The following is a 17,129-nucleotide window of genomic DNA, read 5'->3' as shown; positions in this document are numbered from 1 at the left end:
CACGTGGCCTCCCCCATGCCAAATGGGAAAACCGGCGACCTAAGCCCAAAGTCTTGTGGAAGCCCAATCATCCCTAGGTTGACCTAAAGCTAGGACTGGCACGCACCCCAAAGCATATAAATACCTTCATTAATCCTCATTAAACAGAAAGGGGGCAATTAATTACTCTCACCTAGAGAACCTAAACACACTAATCACTCCTCCCCTAGAGGAACCAGATCTCCCAACCTTTTCTTTTCCGCACTTATTACTCCTCAAACAAGTACTAACTTGACCGTCAGAAGCGGAACTCCCACCACAAGGAGTCTCCGTTGTTTTGCAGGTACATGCACAAGGATACCAGTCCCAGAATTGTAACTCTCCCGCAGGACATAAAAAAACCCCGAAACATTTTGGCACCGTCTGTGGGGAGAGTACTTTCGAGATGGAATCACAGTTTATACCGAATCAAAGCGAGAAGCATCCTATGGACGACCCTCGGGTCTATAGTGACCAGGACACTGAAAATGAGGTCGAGGTTGAGACTTATACGGCCCTAGACGGGACCTTACGAGCTCGACGAACACGTTCCTCTAAAAAGAAGGAACGAAAGGATTGCCAGACTAGATCTGGTAAACCTGCCGGCTAGCCGCTTGATCATCAACAGGCGGCCGAAGGATCTGCCCCATCACTAGAAGTGAACTCATGACCTTTATGAATAGCTTCAAAGGGGAGATCCAGGATCTCATCAATAAGAAGACGACTGCTCCATCCAAGGAGCAGTCGGCTAGAAGACCCTCCCAGTCTGGGAGGAAGAAGCATGTACAAGGTCGGGAGGCGACCCCTTATCCTAAGTCTAGGAAGTGGGATCCGCCAATGATCGACCTAATGAAGTATCACTTTGCTTCACCAAGAAAGATAAAGCCCATCCGTCATGTTCAAGCGGATGGATCAAAGAAAATGTTCTCTGATGCTCGATTGTTGCTAGAGTAGAAGAAGAGTGACCGACTGTCAAAGTCGGCCTCTACTTCCGATTTTCAAGACAATTTGCAAAATACCTCCATGAGGTATTCACAATCAAATTATGAGAGCCAGACAGGCGGCACCTCCTGTCAGTCCGGATCCCATAAAGGCCAGTCGGCTCCGCATGTGCCACACCAGCCATACGTGCCGGAGCAACAATATTTCTTGCAGCCTCCTCTATTTGGAGGACAGGCGCCGAGAAATGTCCAGCCTTTGGACTGGCAACTACGGTTGCTTAGACTTGGAGAACAGTCGTCCGCCTTCTCCAAGGAAATAATTGAGGTCGCCCAGCCGGCCAAAGTGAAGAATGTATTAGTAGGCGCCTATGATGGCACTACGAATCCAAAAGACCATCTGATGGCCTTCACCAACCTGATGTACCTCCAAGTGTTGGATGATCCCACCTGGTTCAAGTGCTTCCCAGCAACTCTGAAGAGCATTGCTCAACCATGGTTCGGCAACCTGCCGACTGGTTGTGTGAATAATTTCAAGACCCTTGCTTACCTATTCACCTCCAATTTCGCCATGAATATCCCTGCTAAAAAGACAACCCTTGACTTAGGGACCATACAACAGGGAGAGAAGGAGGGACTTCGTTCCTACATCAGGCGGTTCAACCTGATGAGGATTCAGATACAAGGGCTGCCAGATGAGGTAGCCTATACAGACTTTTTCAAAGGTCTCAAGGATGGGTCGACCTTCAAATTTGACCTGGTCCGAAAGAGAGTCGCTACTCTCCAAGAAGCATTAATTGAGGAAGAATCCTACATACAGGCGACTGACCTGTGTAATACTGGGAAGTAGTCGGATGGAAGAAAGTTCGACAAAAAAGAGAGCCAACCAAAGCAGTCGGCCAATAGAGATGAGAAGAAGAGAAAAGAAGTCTAGGCAGCCGATTCCTCTGAACTGATGTCCCAGAAAAAGAAAAAAGAGTTTAAACCATATTCCCTGAAGGATGAGTTCAATAAAGATGGCCAAGCTATCCTCAAATAAATCCAGGGCCGGATGACCATTGAGAAGTCGGCCCCCATGAAAGGTTCTGCGAGTAATCAGAACAAAAACAAATTTTGTAATTTCCTTGAAGACATTGGTCATGAAACCAATGAATGTATAAGCCTCATGCGCTTCCTGGACCGCCTGGCAGAAAAAGGCGATCTTGATTCATATGTCAAGAAGTCCAAGGGGAATGCTCCCCCCAAATAAAAGCAGTCGGCCAAGAAGAATCACCGGTCGGCTGACAGTTTTGATACTGATGACGTCGTCGTCTATACCATAGCAGGCGGCTTCGCAGGAGGCGGCACCACAATTAGGGGCAACAAAGATAACATCAGGCGGTTGGATGTTAACTCCGTAAATCAAGGACGGACCGCCAAAAGTTCATAACCAGAAATTGTCATCACAGAAGAAGATTTGGGAGGTGTTAGGGGACCGCATGACGACCCCATTGTCATTGAATGTAAAGTGGCCAACCAAAGAGTTGGCCGAATTCTCATAGATACCGGCAGTTCCTCTGATCTCATTAGCAACAAGTGCTTGGCAAAACTCAAGTACAAACCTGACTGCATACATCCGGTATCTCACCCTTTAGTAAGGATTGGTGGAAGCGTCATACACCCAGTGAGATGGGTGGATTTACCAATACGCCTAGGTGAGAAAGGTGAGGGCCGACACATGGTGGTTCGGTTCTTAGTTGTGAAAGAGCTCTCTGCCTACAACATGATACTAGGGCGACCCACCCTGAACAACTCAAAAGTTGTCATCATTCCTTCTCTTATGCTGCTCAAGTTTGAGAAGGATGATGGAACAGTCGGCTCCCTAAGGGGAGATCAGAAGATGGTACGAGAGTGTTATCTCTCTGATATTAAACCCACTGTAGCGGCTGCTGGCCCAAGTAGAGAGAACAATGACCTTGAACAGATCAAGGAGAATGCGCTTGCAGCAGGCGGCAAGAAAAGAAAGGCTGCCCAATTGGGGGCCGAGAGAAAAGAAAAATGATAGCAATCATTGGCAAAGGAGCGGTCAGACGAGTTCCGCCCTCAGCCGGCTGGTGAGCATACAGATGTCATCCTGGACGACTCGCGTCCTGACCAAACACTCAAAGTTGGGACGACTACTCTTACAATGCTAGGTGATGCTCTTCACCAACTCTTGAAGGAATTCAAGGATATCTTTGCATTCGAGGTACATGAGATGCCAGGTATAAGTCAAAACTTGGCAGTGCATAAACTAGCTGTGGATCTGAAAAAGAAGCCATTCCGACAAAAGAAACGGAACCATGGTGAAGAAATAAGTCAAGCGGCTGCCACCAAGGTTAAAAAGTTGCTTGATGTCGGGTTCATTCGGCAATGTTATTTCCCTGACTGGGTTGCAAACGTTGTGCTAGTAAAGAAGCCGAATTGGTACCTGGAGAATGTGTGTGGACTACACTGATTTGAACAAGGCGTGCCCCAAAGATAGCTACACATTACCAAAAATTGACAATCTGGTCGACTCAACAGCCGGCCACGCTTTAATGAGCTTCATGGACGCCTACTCAGGCTTCCATCAAATTCCTTTGTGGAAGAAAGATCAAGAGAAGACGGCCTTCGCCACTGATCAAGGGTAGTATTGCTACACGGTCATGCCGTTTGGTTTGAAGAACGCCCCGGCCACCTTCCAAAGAATGATAAACACGGTCTTCTTTGATTAAATTGGAAGGAAAGTCGAAGCATGTATAGATGATATGATTGTAAATTCCAAGCTTCAGACGGACCATCTGGCCAACCTCCAAGAAACTTTCACCACACTCAGGCGGCACTATGTCATGCTCAATCCCAAGAAATGTGTCTTCGGGGTTGAGTCTGGGAAGTTTCTTGGATTCCTCATTAATCAGAGAGGTATAGAGGCAAACCCTAAGAAAGTGTAGGCGGTCATCGACATGCAGTCGCCTCGCACAGTCCGAGAGTTTCAGAAGTTAACAGAATGTCTGGCGGCCTTGGGAAGATTACTTAGCCGGTCAGGCGATAAGAGCCTTTACTTTTTTCAGGCAATAAAGAAGAAAGCCAGGTTTGAATGGGGGCCAGATGCTGAGGCGGCCTTCCAAAAACTGAAAGATCATCTGCACTCCTTACCAAGGCTGGTCAGTCCCTTGCCCAAAGAAGTGGTCTATATGTATCTCGCAGTGTCTGACCATGCACTAAGTGTCGTCCTCCTTGCTGAAAGAGACGGTTGTCAGCTCCCGGTCTATTTTGTCAGCCATGTGTTGAAGAATGCCGAGTTGAGGTACCCCCTAGTGGAAAAATTCGGTCTTGCCCTGTTCATGGCAATTAAAAAATTTAAGCCTTACTTCTTCGCACATCCAGTCGTCGTATACACAGATCAGCCAATCAAGCGGCCACTAACAACCATGAAGTCGTCAGGCCGAATGATCAAATGGGCGATAGAAATTCAGAGCCTTGAAATCACATTTGAGCCAAGAAAAGCGGTAAAGGGGCAAGCATTTTCTGATTTTATTGTGGAGATGACTCGGCCCTCTGATTCTCAAATTCCAGACCAAGTATGGATGGTCTATGTTGACGGAAGCTCCACTTCGAATGGTTGTGGGGCAGCCGTTATATGTCAGTTGCCAGAAGGCGACAGGTACTAATATGCTCTATGCTTTAACTTCCAAGCCTCGAACAACGAGGCGGAATATGAAGCTTTACTGGTCGGTATCCGCATGTGTAAGGCGGCAGGGGCAAGAAGAATAGATGTCTGTTCTGACTCACAATTGATAGTGAGTCAGTACAATGGCGAATACGAAGCAACCCATCTGGCCATGATTAAATATTTTCTGGTGGTACGACAGGCTGCTAGGTCGCTTGAGGAGTTTCATTTAACTTTAGTACACAGGTCCGAGAACAACCAGGCGGATGCTTTCTCAAAGTTGGCATCCTCGGCCTCCTGTGACACTCCAAGAACCGTCTTCTGGGAAGTTATGGAAAAGAGAAGTGTTGAAGAGGATCCTATTGGAGTTCTAGATCGAAGTTCAACCTGGATGGACCCAATCAGGGCGTATTTGACAGACGACACCTTACCGAATGATCAATCCCAGGCGGCCCTGCTGAAAAAACGAGCGTCCAACTTCGAAATGTGCAAGGGCGAACTATTTAAGAAGGGTTATCTTCTGCCCCTCTTAAAGTGTGTGACCCCAGAAAGAGGACGAGAGGTCCTAGAAGATCTACATTCAGGGTATTGCGCCTCACACGTAAGCAGCAGGTCGCTTGCTCAACGGGCAAGGCAGCAAGGTTACTTTTGGCCTACCCTAGAAGAAGACGCCATGGAAATGGTGAAAAAATGTGACAAGTGCCAGAGGTTTGGCAAGTTAATCCATCGTCCGGCTACTGACCTCACACCCATCCATAGCCCATTGTCGTTTGCTAAATGGGGCATGGGTATCCTAGGTCCCTATACGCCTGCTACAGGCGGCATGAAGTACATATTGGTAACAGTTGACTACTTCACCAAATGGGTAGAAGCAGAGGCTGATAAGGGAATCAAGATGAAGGATGTGATCTCATTCATCTAGAAAATTGTCATCACTTGGTTTGGGGTGAACATGTCTATGGTTTTTTATAATGGTCCCCAATTTGAGACGCCTGTTCTCAAAAATTGGCTGAGAGACCAAGGCATCTCACACTGATTTGCATCAGTCGGCCGACCACAAGCAAACGGCCAAGTAGAAGCTTTCAATAAGATCATCTCAGACGGTATTAAGAAGAAGATTAAACGAGCAGGCGGCCTATGGGCAAACGAACTACCGCATGTTCTCTGGGCCATTAGGACGACTGAAAATGGGGCGACTGGAGAGACTCCATTCCTCCTAACTTATGGGGCAGAAGTTGTTCTTCCAATTGAACACTTAAGCCGACTCTTCGAATAATGTTGTATGACGAATAAGCGAATAGGGAATCCATGCGCCTGGCATTGGACTCACTCCCAGACTGAAAGGGGCAATGCAGCCCTGCGCCATGAAATCTACCGCCTGAGAATGACAAGGTCATATAACAAACGAGTACATAGGCGTCCACTCAAAGTGGGGGACTTTGTACTAAGAAAAATGGAAGCAGTCGGTAGGGCTAATGAGTCAGGCAAATTAACTCCCAACTGGGAAGGACCCTACCAAATCTATGAAGAGGTCAGGGACGGCACCTACCGCCTGGAAACACCAGACGGCCAACCCTTGCCTCGAACCTGGAATGTAGATAATTTAAAGAAGTATTATTTTTGAATGATGTAAATAGCCGAGAGCTACTAATAAAGTTTGTTATTTTGCTTCATCTATATTGTACATAGAGAGGCATGCCGCCTGCTCCATTAGCAGCCGGCTACTCTCCATTTTCTCATCAATTGAAGGGCATGCCAACTGGCAAAACAATCGGCTACTCTCTATTTTACTCAAATATGCATTCAATTAAGAGGGGCACGCCTCCTGTAGCTATACAATTGGCTACCCTCCTATACTTAGTTCTCCATGAACTACCCAAGGCCTATGGCCGAATGATCAGACCATGCGCTCATCAAACTGATCCAATCTTTAAATTAATACGACCTGTCCCAACATCATAGCAAGCGTCTGGCGGCATCCCTTCGGATGAAATTCGTCTCAGAGAGCAGCTCCATTTTGGGTGGAACATTGCTCTATAAACTAATTACACGGCACCTAGAGAACTGTCCCCCAGGGAAACCACATAGCCGTTTTTAGACAAGGAGAACTCTTAACACTAAACCAAACAAGTGTTGGCAGTTAACATCCGCGTCGGATAACCGTCTGTACTACTTGGGATAAGTACAGCCGGTACCTCTTGAGTAAATAGCCGGTACCTCTTGTCTATAGGCGAACCAGAACGCTCGTACCCCAACCCCTACTAAGATGATTTTAGTTCAAACAAAACATGATTGGAAATCTGGTTCGTAGGTCGACAGTTTCTTGGCAAACAGGGACTCAAGAACTATTCTTATTTAAACAAGCAGGCAGTCTATTCCTATTATACACGGCCTATTCCTTTCTAAAGTAAAACAAACCTAATGTATTTCCTGAAATACGTTGTAAATTCGAATGGGTGAATGGCTGACTAATCGCCTAACCTAGAACCAAGAAAACCAGTCGTCCAAGGGAATAGGCAGTCGGTACCTAGTACCTGTTCGCAATCTTTTAGCATTTTAAAACATTTTTAGCTGAAACAGTCGGTATGACATGCAAGCGGATAGTAAGGATCCTCTGCACTTGGCAAAAGTAAAGCATGCAAGAACAATATTAAGTGAGCAAAGACGCCCGAAAGATGGTCGCCGCATTCATATTTAAACAGCCGGCCATAAAGACCGGCGAAATATTCATAAACCCCGGCCCCTCTTCCTCCTCATTCGCCTGCTCCATAATTCTTCGGGTTTAATCTTCAGTGCAAGCGGTGAACTTCTTATCCTAAGCGGCATAGTGAGCTTTTGGGAAGAGGGAGGACCAAGTCATCTTCATGATCTGGACCGAGTCCTCCATCATGGCTTGAACTAAAGCCATTTTTTCAAGCTCAGCCTTGGCCTTGAGATCATCAGTGAGGGTCTTCTCCTGCTTTTGCAGGCGGTCTTTGACAATCGCCACAGATTTTTCCATGGCCTCAAATTGGGTCATCTTCTGCCTAAGCGGCTTCAGCTCATCTCGGAGACCCTTGACAGTCGCCTCCAGCTCGTTGTTCCTCTTCTTGGCCGCCTCCAAATCGTTGCAGATAGTGGAAGTGGCCTGCGCCTGATAATAAAGAATATTAGTTGTTAGAATTTCATTTTGGGCAATTTGAAACATTGCCTTATTAGAGTCAGAGGCGGCCATAGCTTTAGCAGCCTTTACCTCTTTATTCTTGGTGCTAATCGGCCTACGAAGGCCGTGTACTCGCAGCAGGGTCTGAAAAAGGGAAAAACAGGTGTTAGATTGGAAAATAACAAAACAGGCGCCAGGTATGAAAATAACAGGCGGCAGGCAAGGTCGATATTATAAAATTCTAAGTATACCTCATATAGGAGACCCATGATGTCGTCTAAGTCAAGGGTGCCGACTCCCTTGACCGTGTCCCTCTCCTCTAGAGGGATAGCCTTGATCATAGACTTGGCCATCTCGACCAAGTCTGGTTCTTGAGGGCCGCCTGCATCCAAAGAAGGAAAGGTCAAAATAATGAAGAAAACATTGAAGAAAAAGCTTAAGTCTAGCAGAGCTAGATTATACCTCTCGGCGGCCGACTGTCCCTTGGGACTTAAACTTGTTTCCCCACACTTTGTGGGGTAGTTTGCGCCGGCTTCTCAGCCGGCCGTTTCTTGGAGGAGCCGGGCGAGCTCCCTATTGCCAGTTTGCGAGCTTTCGCATCTGGCTGTTGTGAAGAGGAGGACTTAGACGTGCCCGCCTGAAAAAATATGGATGGTCAGTATATATAAAATCAAGGTTTAAAGACAAGGGTTGAAGGCTCAGAACTCACTTGGGGCCCTTCCTTGGCGGAGTCGGTTGCAGTCCGCTTCTAGTGCCGGATGGAGGTCCGCAACAAGGCTGACGCTTTCTTGGACGCAGAGATGTGGTCCATAGCTTCAACTGCAAATAAGAACCACAAAGAGTTAGAAAAAACTCAGAAATAAAACAAAAGATGCGTATACATGCTCAAATGGTCGGCTACCTCTGGAGGTCCGACTGCTAAGGTCGCAGGCGGCCAGAAAGTACTCATCATAGAGCCACTTGAATTTGGGGACGCAGTGTACGGGCACCTGTTCTCGTTCCCCCGTAGTAGAGTTGGCCCTAATCTCTACTTTGAAAAGCCCTCGGTCCAGGATCTCTTCCCTGGCCTTGAGGGCAACAAGGGGCATACTACGACCGCCTGCTAGAAGAGGTGGATCTTTGTTCCACCTATTGTAGCGCTGGTTTAGCAGCTTGTCGGGACTGCCGATGATAAGGAAGGTCTCCAATCCTTCCATTTGTTTTCTTACCCCCTCGTCGTCAGATAGCCTTTGTGGCTCGTTATTTGGTACCAGCCGGTACCGCTTACCTTGGGGGTCCGGCTTAAACAGTTCATATGGGTGAACGCCTCAAAATTCGGCTCCACCCCATGCATTTCACACCCGGCTACATAGCCAAGGATGTTGAACCAGTAATTCGGGGCTAACTGCCATAGCCCCACCTCGTATCTGTCGAGGATTTTTTGAACGGCCGGATGTAGGAGATATCGAAGACCCGCCTTAATGGCCGTCTCATAACAGCTAAAGTAGGCATCCCCATAGCTGGCGCCAGCAGGCCAAACGACGGCATCTTCAGCATCCAACACAAATGGTAGAAAATCGGCACCCATCACATGGTCCGATAAAAAAGAGTCTGAGCGTTCCTTCATGGCCTTGATTCGGCCCTTGGGAATGTGGCAGTAGTAAGGGGTATGCGACTCCCTATGGGAGGCAGATGGTTCAGCTCAGTCGTCCCCCTTATCGACCGAATGAGAACGCCTTGCCTTATGCAAGCGAGAATGTTTTTTTTTCTAAACCTACAGAAAAGCGACTTGAAGAGCTAGAGCCAGAGTCACTATAAGAAGAGTCTGACTCCTCCCCTCTCCCTGAGGGGGCCGACCCCTCTTCTTCTTTAGGGGTCAACTGCCGACTGGCCAGGTCAACAGTAAAGTTCGAAGGGACCAACTTGGGCCCCTCCTCAGAGCTCGCGGCCACAGAGCCGCTTTGAGGTCCTTCAATAGCGGGCGAATGGTCTGATGTCTCGCTCACCGGCACATAAAATGAGGAGCCGTCTGAATTAGTGTATCTGGTTGTCCTCTTAGTTCAGGCCATTGTGTTCTGCACAGACACAGAGACAGTCGGGCTATGTATAAAGGGCGAAGAGTGGTCCAGAAAGGGGAAGGCGGCACTCCTAGTCCTAGATTCAGCCGTCCCCGGTGACAGGCTAATCACTAACCTAGGCCGTGTCGTATGCTTTCGAGGTACCATATTTCACAATATAAGTTCTGGTAGAAGAAAAAAGCAGTCGTCCAGTGAAAGTAGGCGGCCTGTCAGTAACAGTCGATAGTCCAAAAATTACAGTGTCAGAGCTCAAGTGCAAGGGTCCGAGTGTTCTCTTCAGAAAATGCAAAGTGTGAAAAAAAGACATTCGGTCAAGGCCCTTATATAGGGATTTTGTGGAAGTTGAAGAGTCGCATTCAAAATTCAAAAAATGAGCGGGAAAAATGATCGGCCCGTCATAGGGAGACATGTGTAGCAGGCCGTCGCCTGTTATAGGCCGACATTTGTCACAGGTGACATGTGAACAGTCACGTGCCACCTGTGAGGGACAAATGATTAGGGGATTTTTCCCTACCAATCAATCATCATCTGACAAGTGGACCATTCAAGCTCTGCCAAGTGTGCCACATGGACCAATTGGAGCTTGCCACGTGTCAAGTGTTGACCAGTCCACCTTGGACCTCTAATGCCACGACACGTGGCCTCCCCCCATGCCAAATGGGAAAACCGGCCACCTAGGCCCAAAGTCTTGTGGAAGCCCAATCAGCCCTAGGTTAACCTAAACCTAAGACTGGCATGCATCCCAAGGCATATAAATACCTTCATTTATCCTCATTAAACAGAAAGGGGGAAATTAATTACTCTCACCTAGAGAACCTAAACACACTGATCACTCCTCCCCTAGAGGAACCAGATCTCCCAACCTTTACTTTTCCGCATTTATTACTCCTCAAACAATTACTAACTTGACCGTCGGAGGCGGAACTCCCACCACAAGGAGTCTCCGTTGTTTTGCAGGTACAGGCGCAAGGATACTAGTCCCTGAATTGTAACTCTCCCGCATTACATCAAAAAACCCCGAAACACAATCATTGATTTTTCCATCATTAATAACTTCTCTATATCAATTAACTTTGTCGTGAATCCCTTAATGGTAAACTCTTTTAAGTAACCATCCAAACAATCATTTCTTAACTAACTTCAATAAATCCCTTCATAAGGTATTATTTCTTCAAAAGAACTCCAGTTTAAAACAACTTCCTTTATCTCAAATACTATTTTTTTATACTTCTTTTCACTTCAATTGACTAAAATCCTCTAACTTTTGTATTAAGTTTCGTCAAAGATTCAACCATCAACAATTTTGCTTTAAATAATCATCACAATACTCATCCTTGCAATATGGATACTTTCCACCTTTAGATACAAATGATCATAAATTAATAATGCTAATCTCATATCACAGTTCATGTCTCCCCAAAAGGTATCCTTTACTCCAACATTTATATAAAATCTTTAAGTCATCATTACCACATATAATATTTTCTTGCTCAACATAAATCATATTCAAAAAATTAGTAAAGACTTGGATAACACAAATCCTCCAAATATTCATGATAACAATCCAAAATAACTCCTCATTTATCCCATGGTAATTATCACATCCTTTAAACTCAAAATAACAAACTCATCCATATTGACCACATGTAAACTTTGTATTATTCAAATACTTGCCACATATCACATAGTTAATTATACCAAATAAGGTCAAAGAAATTAATCAATATTCACACTTAAATTGATAAACCAATATAACAACTTATTGAAATTCACAATCACTCCAAAAAATACGATTTTATATATATAAAAGAAATATTTCACAAAAACACATCTATTTCCATATAAGGAAAGTATTTACCAATTCAACATTAGAAACACTCGCTAATTAATTCTCATTCCACCAATAATCTTGGAATTCATATATTCCGTCATATAAACCATGTAAATATCATATATACACACAATTTCATGATTTTCACATGGAAATAATTATTTCTAACTTCCACTTGATATAAGAAAATATGTATCTTCCACCTTGGAATTAAAATTCCGTAAAACTTCAACATGCACTCAGAATTCGAACAATTATGTTTCTCATGAAACTTCACATGAATCTTGAAAAGTCAAATGCTATTATAATTCAACTTTTGTCAATGAGAGTCGTAAAGAAGGATTCAAAAAGTTTGAACCAATTAAAATTCTAACAACATAGAGAACATATCAAATCATTTAGAGCTTTCACGTTCACAATTATTCATTACGAAAACACGCCCCTTAGGAACATTCCCTCCATTGCTACTAGTTCCAACTTGTGGTCCACTAGATTGAGATGGCTTGAATGGGTTCTTAACATTAGATTCCTTCTTGAAGCACTCATATTCACGTTGTCCCAGTTTTTGACAATAATGACAAGTCACCGAGTTACCTTCACAATCTTTCCAAGGTGGCTCTTCTCACACCTTCTACAAAAATACAATCTCTTGGGTTTCTCACTGTTTCCTTGATCCTCATTTCCTCGAACATTGGTTTCTTGTCCATTATTTCCTTTTCCAAAGTTCCCCTTATTCTCCCTCCTTCCATTAAAACCTCCATTCCCCTGAGAGTACTCATTTGGCTTGTGTTTCTTTTTACCTCCGTGAATAGAATCATAACTCTTTCTTTTCTCTCCCTCAAAACTCTCAATCCCCCTTCCCTTAATCATGTTCAAATGGGATGCATGACCATAAACTTCATCCAAGGTTTCAAAAGTCACTCCCCCTAGCTTCCCTTGAAGGGTTAAGGTTAGGCCTTGCTCGATCCTGTAGGCTTTGATAGTTTCAGTTAGGACAACTTAAGGTGCAAACCTCTTTAGCTCAATGAATTTATTGTAATACTCACTGATAAACATACTTCCTATCCTGAGATTTGTAAACCATAAACTTTTGCTTTCTTAGGTAGGCTGGGTAAAACATCTCTCTTAAGGCTTCTTTGAACTCATCCCACCCAAAGTTAGGTCTCTTCAACAACTCATCCTTCCTTTACCACAAGTCAGCTTCCTCCCTTAAATAATAAGAACCATTATTTACCCTCAACTCACTTGGGCAATTGATGGCATCAAACAGCTTGGCAAAATCCCTAATAAAGTTTTCAAGACTGGCTAGGTCCTCCTTTCCTAATTACAAAGGTGGTTTAGTTTCGGCCATCCTTTTAAAGGTTTCACTATAAAATTCAAGTCATAACGACAGTTTCCTTGGTTCACCACTTGCGTGATGTTTTCAGCTATATTGGTTAACTTCCTAAGAACCTTGCCTACTTTGGAACCAAATCGCTTATTTCCCATTCTTAAAGACATAATTCTTAGTTATTCATACCATACTTGAAAAATAAAAGGAATTCACCATGAAAACACTTAATTCATTCCAAAACATAGAAAAATTGAAACAAGAATAACTTCACTTAAGACATTTATTAAAAGCGTATTAAAGTAATTCAACCACTTAATCTGAATTCTCGTAATCAAAGTCTTCTTTGGAAGGATCATAATCTCAATCATCATAGTTTGCCTTTCCATTCAATAACTAGGCCAAGTGTTATAGGATTTTTAGTTGGGTAAACTGGGTTGCAATCACTGTATTTTAGAGTATGGCTCGAGCTTTAATTTGGAATATAAATTGGGCTAAAGTGTGGGATAGCTCATCTACAAATTAGCTTACAAGAAATTACGTTGGACCCTTGGAGAAAAGGTGGATGATAATTTAGGCTTGGTAATCTTATATATGAATATGAAGCATCATGAATTCTCAGCCTTTTACAATATGAAATTGGCTTTTGGGCTTGGACGTCTACATGATTTAGGAGTCTCATAACTTGGAGTAAGAGAAGGAGAAGGATAATTCTTATGCCTTTCGAAAGGTTGTATAGATTCATCAATGGAGGAAACAAACTCCTTGTAAAGTCTTGGATAAACAAAAGGTAGTTGGAAGTTCAAATAATGAAGTTTTTCAAATTCTTTCAAGGTTTGGTTCTCCCCAACTTTGGTGGCTCCACAACTCTCCTCCTAGGTTCATAGTCAAATTTAAGGTAGTATAAATCACTTTTGAATTGAGTCAAGGTTGCTAGCCACTTTCCCTCATGATGGTGCTTCTCATTCTCAAAGAAAGGTTCATACTTTTTAACTTTAGGTAATGGGCTAGAGATAATAAAACTAGCCATGGTGGTTAAGTAAACACTTCAAGGTCAAACTTCTCATAAATAGAATCAACAAAGGTATTTATTCAAGTCACGAAATCATTAATACATACTAATCCCTTCACCTTTCAAGTAATAAATATTAAAGAATTTCTCTCTGATTTAATCCAACATCTATATAAATAAATCACTTCAATAAACACATGAATACTATTTGACATGAGCAATTCAAATCAAAACTCAATGAATTCCATTTGCATGATGCAATACGTATCAATCAACAAATATAACTTAAGATGACTCAACTATGAGCATCAAGACACAAAAATTTCGAACCTCCCATCACCTTTAAAATAATATAAATCAAAGAATTTATTCCTCATATCATCAATCATTTTTATCTTCTTGTTTACACATATAAATCAATCAATTCAATGCCATTTTACATAAGCAACTCAACTCATAAATTTCAATTGCATAAAGAAATACATAACTCAATAATAAACCATGTATAACTCAAGATCACCTAACTATGGGCAATATCTCAAAAAATTTTGACCTCTTGACCATAGACAAAGGTGTTATAACACCAACTTTAATGCACAAGAATCACACAGACTCAAGCTTTCAAATAGTTTCAATTCTTTTTATTTTTGAAAATAATAATAATGTATTGAATCATGATATTAAACAGTCGAGCACGCGTCTCCTAGATAAGTAACCTACAATGTCGAGGCGAGCCATACCTAGACAAGGAGTCGTACACGAGAATCCTTTTCTCAATCATCTTTCCAAATAAGAAAATAGTTTTTATTTAAAAATAATGCTTTTGACCTTCACACACAAATGCAAAACTCTATTTTATATGCCCTCTTAATGTCTACCCACAATTTTATTTTTCCCAATTTTAATTTTTTTTAAGACCCGGTAAACTGATACCACTTTGTAACACCGCCAAATCTCCCTCTACGTAAATACTAGTATAATACAAATAATTATACCGTAGAGATAGACTTAAACGTAAAACTGCCGCGTGATTACGCAAGGCTACTCAAAATACTTATCTCAATAACAAACTTGCAGGGGAAAACTCAACTCTTCTTTTATTAATACTTATAAAATAGTAACATTGTTATGAGTACTCAAAATAAAGACAAAACCAACAATCCTAAAATAGGTTAAGTAAATCCCGGGACTCCCATATGCTCATTCATGACTCCACCTGAAAATAGTCAACACTGCTTACCAATAAGGTCAACCGGGCGAACCAAAACAAATAGGTAATACGGATTAGCAAAATATGCTAAGTACGATAAGTGCAAGATAAGAAACTCAATTTATTAGCAAATATGCTTTTAAAACAAATTCCAATAATTCCAAAACTCATGATTCATAACCAATTCCAATAATTCAATAATTCAATAAAACGATTTATAAAACCAATTCCTCTTTTTAAAACCAATTCCTCACCCAAGTGTGCACACTCCCCCCCCCCCCAAGTTAGTGTCTTTATAATGAAAGGCTATCCTTGAGGAAAGACTCGATCATACAAAATTCAAAGTCTTATAAACCAAATCCGCATTACATGATTAATATAATCATACTTGTAAAGCTTTTGATAAATAATTCAATAATTCTCATTAAATTCCGCTTTTGAATAAAATCAAACTTTATAATAAAATAACTAAAAAACTCCTTTTGTATTTAATTCAACAAGATTTTAAAATCAAACCTTTTTAAAAACTCTTTAAGTCAATCCAACATGCTTTTAAAAACCAAATTCCCTCAAACATAATAAATAATTTCAAACCATGCAAAACAAGATAGAAATTCATTCTCAAACATATTTATTAAAACATGAATTCTCAAGGTTAATTTATAAATCATAATACAAAACAATTTAATTAAAATCACACAAACTTGCTTATTCATTTAACAATTTTGAAGGTATCTAGCCACCTAAATATACCTTGATTTCGAATCTCAATCAACACTTCACACTTTCAAAGTTCAATCATGAATACACCTTGCAATTAACATAACCATAAGGTTATCACAACATCTTTAGATGTAAACCCAAATCTAATGTGCATGAACTATAAAAAATCTTTTAAAAATAATACTTTAATTAAATTATAGCTTTAAAATAAGTATTTATATTTTAGAAAACTAACCTTAAAGAAAATAAATGAATAGGATTAAAGAGAATTAAATTTGCGTTGGAAAGAATAGGCAGAACTTGTAGAGACTATAACTTCTTCAATATAACTATGAATTGGGTAATTCTTGAGCCTAACCTAAAGGATTTTTTGTGAAGAAAATTTTTTCGTGAATTAAAAAAACCCCAAAACTGACCAGAAGTGCCCGAAAATTGACTCCAAAGATATGCGGGCTGATTTTCTTTTAGAAAAGAGGAGAAGAAAAGTAGGAAAATGTTAAGGGAAAAGAAGAGCAAGAAAGAAGAAGTGAATTGAGTTTTTGGTGTGAAGAATATGAGAGGTATTAGGGGGTATTTATAGGCTCATGAATGAAAGAATTAAGGTAAGATTTTGTAGGAAGAATTATGGTAAATTTAGTTTAAGGAATTACTTGGAAAAGAGAGTTAAAGAATTTGGGAAAGTCTAGTTTATAGTGATTAAGAAATGAAGAAATAAGATACGTATGTAGTCATGAAATGTTAAATGGTAAATGGCTTTGTTTGGGGAATAATCAAGAATGATTTAATGCAAATAAATTGTATGATCAAATCTTTGTGAGATGGAGAATAGGAATTAAGGAAATAAGGAATTTAAGGAAGATAATTAAAATACAAAACTAACAAAATAATTAACCCAAAATTAACATAGGGTGGCCGAAAATATTGAGCATATCTATGCTCATATATTCGGACCTCCACTACTAGTTTTAGGAAAATATTTGCTAGATTTTAAGGATTGAAAACGATTGTGTAAATAATATATTTTATAGAAAATAATTAATTAGAAAATATTAACTTAAAACTAACTTAGTTATCTAATAAAATTCAGATTTTCTACACTTAGAAAATCCAAAAAACTCATTAATTAATTTAGGAATTTTGTCTCTTTAATTTATAAATAAGAAATATAATTTTTGGTAATTAAAATATCCAAAAATTA

Source organism: Chenopodium quinoa, unplaced genomic scaffold, assembly GCF_001683475.1.
Source record: "Chenopodium quinoa cultivar QQ74 unplaced genomic scaffold, ASM168347v1, whole genome shotgun sequence".
In the NCBI taxonomy this organism is placed as follows: domain Eukaryota; kingdom Viridiplantae; phylum Streptophyta; class Magnoliopsida; order Caryophyllales; family Amaranthaceae; genus Chenopodium; species Chenopodium quinoa.
Note: the sequence above shows the minus strand (reverse complement) of the source record.